Source organism: Lynx rufus, unplaced genomic scaffold, assembly GCF_022079265.1.
Source record: "Lynx rufus isolate CCGP_SWC_20201006 ecotype Redwood Valley unplaced genomic scaffold, mLynRuf1.p SCAF_1, whole genome shotgun sequence".
In the NCBI taxonomy this organism is placed as follows: domain Eukaryota; kingdom Metazoa; phylum Chordata; class Mammalia; order Carnivora; family Felidae; genus Lynx; species Lynx rufus.
This window is the reverse complement of record NW_025814823.1, coordinates 75,809,025-75,821,560: the sequence shown is the minus strand read 5'-3', so window position 1 is coordinate 75,821,560 and position 12,536 is coordinate 75,809,025.

The following is a 12,536-nucleotide window of genomic DNA, read 5'->3' as shown; positions in this document are numbered from 1 at the left end:
GTTCCTCTGTATGCTTTTCCTTCCATTGCACCTGCCGGGGACACTTCTTTCCCTTCTTCGCCAGTTTCCTTACCTACATTCACTCTCTTCCACAGACCACTCTCAAAATGCAGCTAGAATTATTGAAATAAAACAAACTTAAATTGCCCCCCTCCCCCCCAGTCAAATCTCTGATGGTTTTCCATTGTCTCTAAACCAGCCGTTCAATAATAACTTAAGAGATACTCCATGGTGTGGTCTCAGTCTTCCCTCTCAACTACACCTTGAGCTGGTCTCTTATTCTCTTTCACCTTTTAAGAATGTGGGATTGCTTTCCATTATTTGATAACTGTTCTGCCATCTGAAAACAATGCAATAAGGAAACAGTTTCCAAGTAGATCCCTGGGCCAGCAGAGAGAGCATCACCTAGGAACTTGTTAGAGAGTTAGAGATGCAAATTTTGGAGTTCTATCCCAGACCTACTGAATCAGAAATTCTGGGGATGGGCTCAGCAATCTGTGTTTTCACAAGCCCACCAGGCGTTTCTAACCCTAGTTAAAGTTCTAGAACCACTCTCATAGGTATTTCTTCTGTTTGAGACACTCCGAGTGTCCCTCCTAACCCTGTCTGGACACAATGTCCCCTGCTTCAGGTTTAAGATGAAATCAGCTTCTCAGTGAGGCCAAATAGATTCTTAAATCACTTTGAATCTGCATTATGGCATTATGCACTTCTCTGATAAGTAGAGTTATCTTGCTTGTCAAATACTGATTCAGGTAAGTCTTTGTGAGAAAATACGGGCCCCGAGAAAGTAAAGAATTTTAATAATCTCTTTCTCATGTATTTTCAATGTTTGCCACATACTTACAGGGTAGAGAGTAGAAATATTTTTGGATGAATGAATGAATGAATGAATGCATGAAGTAATATTTTGCTTGTAGAGATTGAGAGCACTTTTCCTCACTCCTCTCTCTTTGTTTTCCAGGTATATTTCCTGAGAAAATTGATATTGAAGACATGTGAACTACTGATGTTATTTTCTGTATTTCAACTATTTTGTTTGTCAGTATGTTTCCTGGTGGTAATCTATCTCTCGTTCTTCCTATGTCTACCTCTTTCACTGTTTCTCTCTTTATATCTATCATCTATCTATCTATTTATCTATCTATCTATATCTATCTATCTATCTATCTATCCAAAGAGAGAGATAAAGCAAGACATTCGTATTCCCCTTTGTTTTTCAGTCAATGACTGGAGGTTAGAATTGTCTACAAATATGAGTTATTGGAGTAATTTGGTCCAAGTACAGACTCAAGCTTCAATTTGTTCAATGAATCAATATTCACTAAGAACTCACTCCGTGAAAAATGGTACTAAATCTTTCCAATAGATTACTGCAGCTGTGTTTACAGGTGAACCTGGAAAGGACAGCTGGGGGCCAGAGTGGTGGATTGCCAGATGTGGGTTGAAGTGTAAGAGGCTACCAGCTAGCACTTTCCCTTGCCCTCAGTCTTTACCTTTGGTGACCTTGTCCCAGGCTTCATGCTTTGGGGAATTATGTTTTCATTTGTCTGCCTTGGGTTATGTTTTCTCTTCTTTTTAAGGATTGATTTTCTTCATTTTGGCTTATTTTTTTCTCCCGTTTTTTTTTTTTTTTCCTGCTAGGATTTGTATTTTGGCATTTTAATTTTGGTTTTATCCATGTGTTATTTCGTAGATCTTGAAAGTGTTTCTTTAAATCGTATGCATTATTTTCCAGTGATTTATTTTATAAGGTCATCGGGAGGCACAATCTTGGATGCTTCAATATGGGAAGAACGTTTACAATGAACAATGTAGTTTGGAATCTTCATCCAGTTCTCCCTGCAGCTGACCATCCTCAACTTCTATCAATAGGAAATTCTCAATCATATCATGCATCTGTCAAGATATTCATGTAAATATATTTTTTATGAAGTTAGCTGTAAGCAAGAAGAAATGTTGGTGCTTGGATGGAGCAGCGGACAAATGGACGGGGTCACAGTCCATGAAATAATCATGCAATGTACCTTGAGATGTATACACATGAGGGTACGATATGGGGATAAGGATATGCCACACACAGTCGGCAAGCCCAGAAAGATGTACTTGGAAAAGTTGTAAGTAAACAGATTGTTCCTGGGAAAAAAAAAATAAGATGTGCAAATGCCTGAGATACAAAAGAGGTTTGTGGTATTGGAGAAATAGAAACAAAGTCAATATGGAGGCTGGGGGTCAGAGTAGTGTCTGGAAGTAGAGGAAAAGTCCAATGCAAATTCTGGAGTTTTAGGCAGAGCCCAAACCTTGTAGACCACCTTTGCTTCTTTATCAGATCGTGCTGGTTCTGAGTGGAGAAGAGATTTTGAGACAGACGAGAGAAAGCAGAATAACTGGAAGATGTGCTATGGAGTTGACAGTGGCTCGCACTAGTGTGGTGGAAGGAAGTGGCAGGAGCAAGAAGATGGAGAAGCTGAAAAACATCTAAGAGATAGAATCAGCAGGACTGGGAGGCCAGTTGGCCATGTGAGTGTGGGCTTAGCTTCCAGCTAAGAGAGGGGACACTGGAGAAGCAAGATTGGGGAAAAGATCTACCAGTTTAGAATATGTTGTGAGTCACGTGAATAGGATTTTAATTACACAATTGCATTTATATGAGATGACAATAGAGATTTATGAGAGAGGGGCATGTGGCCATCAACAGTATATTGTTGGTATTGGAAACTATGAGAGTGAATGAAACGGACTTTTGAGGGAGAAGTTTCATGCACTGGGACAGGGAAGGGATTGGGTAGGAGATGACCGCCCTTTGAAGGGACTTGATAAAACCAGCTAAAGTTTTAGTAGAAAATCCAAGAAAGTGTGGGTCACCAACCACAAAGAAAATATTTGAAAGAGAGAAGATGGGTCAAGGAGGCTCACAGTTGCTGAGGAACCCAGTGAGATAACTGACTTCAAGACCATTGGTTTAAGCAACGAAGGCATTTTTGGCTTTTGACACAATTGTTTCAAAGCTATTATGTATGACTTGAGGACTGAATGGGAGGTGAGTTAAGGAGAGAAAAGAGACAGGCAGAACATGGAGAGGAATATGGACGCCCAAGAGTGTTTTTCAATGGATGGGAATGTGGGTGGCACATTCAACTTATTTTGACACCACCCTAAAATTATTGAAATGCTGTTTCTTTGTTGCCTTTCTTCTTAAAAGAAGAGTTGCATATTTTCATATCCATTATACTCCTGTCTTTCAAACACTCACTGACATTTAGGAAAGTCACAGAGCCACACGCCATGCCATAGGAACAAAAGAAAGAGCTTGGAGTTCTCACGTTTGGAAGGATTTTCGGAATACCACCCTGAGGATCTTGGAGAAGGCACCGAAGGGCGTGCCCTGTGGGCAGGCTCACTGAGCACCCAGGAAAGAAGTATAGGTGCCCAATGAGAGGACAGTTGGGGCTCGTCCTCACGTAAAAGTGACTCAGCGTCATGATTACTCTCGATTGATGTAGCTTGTTATATATGACTTCAGATGGCCCTCTCTGTCACCACTTCACCCAACGGTCATGCCACATTTGTTATACTACTCACATGCTGGACATAGTAAGTTACAGAAAGTTTGCCGCCCATATTTTATACTCTTCATATTCTGTTTTCTCCTAGTTTCCTTTCCCAATCTTACGTCCTCTACCATCAAGTAAAAATGGCATTCATACATAAACTCCAGGGAGTAAAAAGAACCCTCAGGACAAAGTGTCAATCATGCCTGATCCATTGCAAATTCTTTATTACAAATCAGTTTATGTTAAATTATATGCATTAACATTCTAATCTTCACATTATCATCAGTTAATTAGTAGTAATTAGTAGAGGTTAGCCCAAAATAGCTGCCTTAAATCTTATAGGCTCTTTGTAATCTTATTTAGGCCTCTGCAACATTTATTTAGAAATATTTTTTTTAAAGAACAGTTTGAAACTTATAAATCAAAGCAGTTATTTATTTATTATTATTATTTTTTTATTGGCAATGGCTCGAAAGTGAACTATAAAGAGTGTGGGTGAATGACATGGTCTCATCTGGGCTTTGTAAGGACAGCATACACTCTTTGTAGGGCTGGTGGTGGACAGAATATTCTACCCCCCACCCCCAGCTGCCCATGTATGTGCAATGGTCCTTGTGACCTGTGAATGTGGCATGTTACAGGACAAAGGGGACTTTGCAGGTGTGATGAAGTTAAGGGTCTTGTGATAAGAGATTAGATGGGAGGGGTGCCTGAGTGGTTCATTCGGTTAAACCTCCCAACTCTTGGTTGGGGCTTGGGTGATGATCTCAGGGTTTAGTGGGTTCAAGCCCCGCGTCGGGCTCTGTGGCTACGATGTGGAGCCTGCTTGGGATTGTCTCTTTCCCTCTTTCTCTGCCCCTTCCCCGATCCCGCTGTCTCTGTCTCTCTCAAAATAAATAGATAAATTAAAAAAAAAAAAGTTTTGACAGGAATCCCCATGGGACACCAATGTGATCACAAGGACCCTCACGTGAGGGAGGAAGGAGAGTCAGAAAACGTGAGACACAGCAAAGGAAGCACAAGGAAGACATTGGAAGGTGCTGTCTGCTGGCTTTGAGGATGGAGGAGGTGCCGGAAGATGGAAAAAGCAAGGAAATGGCATCTCCTCTAGAGACTCCACAGCAATCAGCCCTGGTGACACGAAAATTTCTACCAGCTGAAACCCATCCCGTGCATCCGACCTGCAGAACTGTAAGCTGATAAATTTTGCTGTATTAAGCCCGGAAGTGTGTGGCAATTTGTTACAGCAGCAGTGGGAGCCTGACACAATGTTCTGCAATCACTCAGTGTCGCCAATGGGATTTTTAACACACACATTTTGGTGATGAGTTCAGCGTTGCTATGTGTGGCTGGGGCCGTTCCTATTCTGACACTGAGAGCGTGGAGGCAGAGGAGGGAGACAGAGAAAGAGAGAGAGAGAGAGAGAATGGCCAGGTCTGCTGTGGATCTGAGGTGATCTACAAAGCCGGCCTTGGGAGAATTACCCACGTCTTCTTACAAGAGCCCCCCCCGTGAGTAACTGCATGGAAAAACAAGAAAGGAATGTACGTGACATTTGTTGTGTTCACCATTTTCATTCCTGTTAGACCCCCTTCACCCCCTTGTGTGGCTTATGAGATCCAGAGAGAACTCGTCTTTGCTCTCTGGGGGACAACCACCTATCAATCCTGAAGCAACACAGAAATCATTCTGAAAATATTTCGGCGGACGTGGAACAAATTTAATATGTTCCCCTTTCTGACATTTGCTGACTGCTTAAAAAATAAAAGTAAGGCAATGTTTTGTTTTGTTTTTTAACTCTAGGAAAAATTCAAATGCTGAGTGAGTCTGAATCTGAATTGCCCTTTAATAAATCAACAAAATTTTTGTGCTTTAGTCTCTTAGCCTGTGTTCAAAGTTCTGTGTTCTTTACAAGAACAATTTGCCAAAACGGTGCCCTGTATAAATATGTGTTGCTCGCTGCATTTCCAGGGTAACTAGAGGCTGAAAATGATGACATTCTATTGTTACATCAGAATGCCCCCATTAACGTGTGATAGAGCTTTTTACAGAAGTGTAAGAGAATAAATGTGAATAAATCTTATTTAGCTGGCTCAATTTAACACCCAAGAAATATGTGAGTCATGCCATGAGGGCTGTGCGTAAAACACACAAAGAAAAAAAGAATTATTCCCAGTGATATTCACGAAGTAGTGGGGCTTGATGGTTTTTCAGCAGCTGTGTGCAAATCATTATATATCAATGGCCATGGGGAAACATTGTCAACATCTGGAGTTTTTATTAAACAAATACCAACAGCTACCATTTGATTGCTCTTTCCCAAAGCAGAGATTAAATAATAGTCCATCAGACACCTGCTGCATGAGATTCATCACAGCATCCTGTCCTCTCCATCAACAGTAAAGAGGCATCTTCCCCGCATTCTCCAGCATGCGAAACTTGTGAGTGTGTGTATCCGTGAGTGTGTGTGCATGTGATTAAAACTAGAAACAGAAGAAAAGAATACTGATTAGTAAAAAACATGCTTTATTCCTTACTTAAATGGAAACTAAAAAAAACAAAAAACAAAAACAAAAACTGAAACGTGATCATTGCATCGTCACAGTCCTGTATCTTTCTGTGAATTTTAGATTCCGTGTGCTCTTTTCTAATCGCTCTAACATATTTTTAAAAATGGTTCGGGGGCGCCTGGGTGGCGCAGTCGGTTAAGCATCCGACTTCAGCCAGGTCACGATCTCGCGGTCCGTGAGTTCGAGCCCCGCGTCAGGCTCTGGGCTGATGGCTCAGAGCCTGGAGCCTGTTTCCGATTCTGCGTCTCCCTCTCTCTCTGCCCCTCCCCCGTTCATGCTCTGTCTCTCTCTGTCCCAAAAATAAATAAACGTTGAAAAAAAAAATTTAAAAAAAAATGGTTCACATGCAGTAGGGCCTGGAATGGGTCATAATGGATTCTAAAGATAGAAATGGAGGGGCCCACTAAAAAAATAGCCACCGTAATTGAAGGAGGGAGGCCACTTATTTATACATGTTTATACATAAATTTATTAATTGTATGTTTGGGAAATCAGGCTGTTGATCCACATATCAACTAGGATTTTGCCAATGCTATGTAATGGTCATATTAAATACGAAATAGAAGGATGGCTTTGAAGGAGCATATGGCAACACCTTTCTCAACGACAGTTGGTCTCTCCCATATTGAAGTGCATGTATGAAGTGTTAATAACAAGCATCATTTGAAATCTTTTGTGCCCGTGCTGTTGAGAATGTGGTCCTCAAACTAGCAATAACGGGATCACCTGGGAGCTGGTTAGAAATTGAACTTGTCGGACCCTACAACTGGACCTATCATATCACATTATGGAACTGGGGCCACATATCTGTGTTTTAACAAGTTTTCTTTTTTTTATTTAAATTTTTTTAACGTTTATTTATTTTTGAGACAGACAGAGACAGAACGCAAGTGGGTTGGGGCAGAGAGAGAGGGGGGCACAGAATCCGAGGCAGGCTCCAGGCTCCAAGCTGTCAGCACAAACCGTGAGATCATGACCTAAGCCGAAGTCAGACGCTTAACCCACTGAGCCACCCAGGCGCCCCTGTAGTTAAGACATTTTACAGAATATTCAGGCACTAGCAAGTGCATCAATTAGGTGTATTTTAGACGAAGTTCATAGATTGTTCCTGGCTCAAAAATAGGACTTAATTATCTTCATATAACAAAAATGTGTTGCCAGGAAAGTTGCTGGAACAATATCAGCAATTTGCAATTCTCTTGCTTTACTTCCATGGTTGCAGTATATCATCAAGTCCATGTTCAAGGCAAGTAGAAGGGGTGAAAGCACAGCATGGGACCCATTTATCCCTTTAATCAGAAAAGCTCATTTTTCCTTAAAACCCTCCAATGGGCCTTGGTTTAAAGCCCATTGCCAATGGGGCCACTTCTTAATGGGAGGTGATGAGGGGGATGGGGATGAAAATGACTTTTACATCAGCCTGTCAGCCATGTCTGAATAGTCAGTCCAGGCTGGACAAAACCCAGGTCATGGTCAGCTCAATGATTCTTCAATCAACAAAAAACTTGTTTAGTGATTGATGTGAACTACCAGCAAGTTCTCGAAACAAGCTGGTTGGGTTAACCCTACAAATGTGTTCAAAGGTGAACATCTGTGTACAGGCTCTTTGTCTCTGAGGATTCCAATAATGGGTTGAATACATGTGATAGGGAGCACGTAAGTAGTCATTTTTTTCTCGTCTCCTAACTCCACCAGGATATACTAATATAAAACAGATGCTCATATCCTACTTCAACACTTACTTAGGGAGATACACTGCATGGCTGTCCTCAGTGACCTATTCTAGGATCTCTATGCACGTGACCTCAAGGATGCTCACCCAGGACATCGGACTTTGTTGAGCACAGCTCTACCAGCAGCAGGGAGCTGAACTCAATGAACTTTCAAGGTCTCTTTTAAGGCTATTATCGGATTTGTCTGCGTGTGTAGTCTCAGGACTTGTTTATATCCACATGAGGTCAATGCTTCCTCCCTCCTATTAATTTTCCTGCCATCTGTGCTGCCAGATGTAGTGAGAACAGGGGAGGCACTCCACCCTGGGGAAGAAAAGGCAACTCCGCCCAACTGCTCTGCCCCTGCCTCAGAATTGATTCTTCTCTTTGTTCCGGGAGATTTGTGCTCTCGTTTGCCGAAAGTATAAAGGTCTGAGTGTACCACCAAGTTGAAAATAGCCATCCATTTAGTGCAAAAACGACTCAACCTGAATGCATATTACTGCATGTATTTATTAACTTTTGTCATTTATTTGGAACGTATTTGCCAGCGAGAGCTATGCTAGATTATAGCTTAGTTTAATTGAGTGATCGACCAACGATACGTGGGATAACATTGACTTGGACAGAGAATTAAGAGGAGCCTACAGTAGGGAAAGTCAAGGGCCTGAGATCATTTATGACAGAGATAGAAATGACATAAGTTTCTACTCCCACTCCTGAAGCAAACTTGCAAATTATCCCCCAAAATGTGAGATGCACCAAAACAGGAAAGTTATGCACTGTGATGACCCGAGTTCCTTCTGGCTTTTCAGTGATTTTCTTATGCATTTGGTAACCTTGACATTGTAGCCCTGAGAATAACAGGAGGCTTTGGGAAAGTGTATTCCTTAGCTTTGAGTCACTGTTTTGTAGTCTGTGAGCTAAGAAGGATTGCCAAGATCACCCATCTATCTTATTCATGTTACAGCAACGGAGGCATACCGCTGAGGTGATATTCCCCAATGCTTTGTCATGCAGCGCTAGGTGCTTTAAGTGGCCCATTCTTGTAACTTTTAATCCTCTGGTATGTTTGGCACGTTGATATTTTAGTTACACATCCATCTACGCATCCTATCGACCAAACTGATCTTTGCATTTACTGAGTGGAAAAGTCACTTCTCTTTAGATCATATGAATACCAGCAACTTTTAGGAGTTAGGTCGAACTTAGGCCTGCTTATTGCCTTCATGATATCCACGAAGATTAGATATTTGACTGAATTGAATAGGGAATTATGATAGCAAAATAATAATAATGATAACAATAGATTGTTAGTGTAGTCTATCCAAGTTTTGCCTTTCGCTGACTTTTTGACATTGGATAAATCACTTAACCCTGCCAGAATTCCTGTCACCTTAATAGAGATCATTAGTCTACAGGTGCATCTGTCAACCCTATAAGTTTTGTCCATTGTGTTGGAAAATTTCCTACTTCAGTTTTATTGAATTTTAAATATAGTTTAAGAAAGTTATCCAGAAGCTATTTTAGAGATCTATCCAAGAAAGAATAATAAAGAGAAACTGTCAGGAGAGACCAGTTCAACAGATCTGCCCGATTTCTGGCCCAAAGCCAGAAATCCCAGGAGGTTCAAGGGAAAAGATCAGTATGAATATTTGGGAAGCCATGCCAGCCGAAAAGAGACTGCACATTTATCGTCTCGGACTTAGGCTCCGGCCACCATTCACCCATTGGGCTGAATGGCATCAATTTCAGTGGACAGATTCCCCAGGCGGACCTGCCCCTGTGGCCTCAGCAACTTCTGGCAGTTCTAGTCTGATTAGTTCAACAGCTAATTTCCACGTCACGGGGGAAATTGGAAACTGAAGGGTATGAACGTTTGTAAGATTTGATTATCCATCCTATTCCGACTGTAAATGTTCTCAGACAATATTAATACGTAGAGTCGGTCAAGCTTTTTGGGTGAAGCAAGAGTACACACTCTATTTATTTTTGACATTTATTCCTTTTTTTGAGAAACAGTGGGAGCGGGGAAAGGACAGAGAGAGAGGGAGACACAGAATCCGAAGCAGGCTCCAGGCTCCGAGTTGTCAGCACAGAGCCTGACGCGGGGGCTTGAACTCACAAACTGTGGGATCATGATCTGAGCCGAAGTCGGACACCTGACTGACTGAGCCACCCAGGTGCCCCCACGCTCTGCTTTTAAGTCCATCGTGCTCATTCTCTTCCTCTATGAACTACACGTCCAATCAAGGTCTATGGCAGGTTGCCATATACACAGCTTTATGTAATGTGCATTTAAAATTTTATACGTTACTGAGCTTTTACAATCAAATGATGAAGACAAACTGTATAGAAGTATTTGGTAGGAATCCCCATTCCTTTACGATGGGAAAATAAACAACAAGTAAAGTAAAGCACACATTGGGTCCACAAGAGAAAAAGTGTCAAGAGATTTCAGTTTGGTCCTGAAGATGAGAAAGACCTCATGCAATCTTTTTTTTTTTTTTCCCCCAAATGTGTATGTATTTACGAGAGAGCACAAGCAGGGGCAAAGGCAGAGAGAAGGAGACAGAGGATCTGAAGTGGACTCTTTGCCCCTCAGCTGCAAGCCTGACGTGGGGCTTGAACTCAAGAACCTTGAGATCAGGACCTGAGCCGAAGTTAGACGCTCAACTGACTGAGCCACCCGGGTGTCCCCACATCATGCAACCTTTTAGGAATTCCCTTCAATGTTGCAGCCTATATAGTCACCGAGAACAGGCATCCTTGTTCAGCTTCCGAAGTAATTCAGCACTGCTCTGCTGATAAACACAGTGGCAGACCTAGCGGGAAGTATGATAAGGGCCACATCACCCCGTGAGTTATTCTTTCCCTGGATAGTTGTTGCTATACCCCAGAGAGGAATTCAACTTGGAGTTGTCTCAGTTTGCCTTTTCCGATCTTGTACCTATCCAGGGAATCTCTCCTTCCATCCTTGAGTTATTCTGTCATTCTCTTCTCAGGGACATCTTAATGGCATTCCCTGCTGTGAGAAAACCCAAGACTCAAAAGATATTTTTTTCTTAGAAGCTTGCAAAGCATTCTCACTATGATATGACCAAAGGAAATGTTGTCGTTAGATTTTTATTGGAAGTTAACAACACTAACACAAGAGGCAGTGGAGAGATCACAGATGAACCGCCAAGTTGGTATTTCCATATGGCAGCTATGATAAGAACCCTGAAGTTGGAGGAAAGGAACTTAGTTTTACACCCCAGCTGTGCTGCTTACTATGTGACCTTGTGGCAATGATTGGATTTTATGAGCCTCAGTTTTGCTTCTAAAATAAAGCAGAATAATAGCGACCTCTTCTTCAAGATGTATTTAATGACTAAAATATAGAACATGTAGAAACACTGACTGGCCTATGAAAGCATTCAAAGAGCATCTCTGACAGTTTGCATTTGGATCTATATACTAATTCAGATCTTTCACTATTTTTCTGGGGATTAATTTCATTCTTAAATAGCTAACTTAGCGTTGGACGTGTACCTAAAAATTAGGTTCTATCGAATTTTGAAATCAGAGATCCATATCATCTCCTTATTATTCCTAACTCTTCGCATTGCTTTAGACTATAGAATATTCCAGAAGCACAAAAAAATAGGCCAAATTCATCACCCATAACTAGTCAGTGGACATTACCTACCATCCCAGAAAAGACTTAATTTTCAAGGATGAGACCGTTTGTTTGCATATCACTGAATCTTAGGATCATTTATGAAAGAGAATGAAGTTCACTGCTTATTATATGAGATTGGCATATCTAATTGATGGATTGACAATTAGGCCTAGCATAATTGTGTTTTTTTTTTCTTTGTATAATTGTGTTTCACTATAACACACATTATTTATAGTTAACACCAGAGTTGTATAACAAATACTTATATAAAACAGTGCAGGGTTAAGAAATTGAGTTCTTCCCATAATGTATAACAGACTCTCTGACTTTGAAAGATAATTTCCCTCTTAAATTATAGTAGTTTCCGAGTTTGAACACAAAACAGACATATATAAAGTAAGAAGAGATAGATTAAAAAAAACAATCAATGTATCAAATGATTGGGACACATTCTAAACTGGATATGATAAAGTAAAAATAGTAATGAAGATAGAAATAAGGGATTTATATAAAAATCAGTACAGAGAGTAAAAAATAGAAATGCTAAGAAATATTATAGACATGTGGGATAAAAACTGAATCTCCAATGTGTGTGTAATAGTAATTTCAGGAGAAACAAACAGGAAATGTATATACGTAATCATTTTTCTGGAATGTGAAAAAGGATTTTCTTTCCTACTACAAGTGACTGTGATTTACATGAAAGATAAAAGAAATAAAGTCGTATTTAGATATATGGTAGTAATACTGTAGATGACCTAATATAAAATGATATTTTTAAAGTTACAAGGTATAGATAATCTACCGTTGAAGAAAATCAGACTAATACAACAGTACAAAGCTTAAAGGAAACAGCAGCATTATTCACAATAGGCAAGATGTAGAGGCAAGCCAAATGTTCATCAAGGGAGGAAGAGATAAAAAAAAAAATGTGATATGTACATACAATGGAAGATTATTCATCCTTAAAAAGGAAGAGAATCTTGTCACGTGCTACAACACGAACAAAACGTGAAGACATCCTGATAAGTGAGCT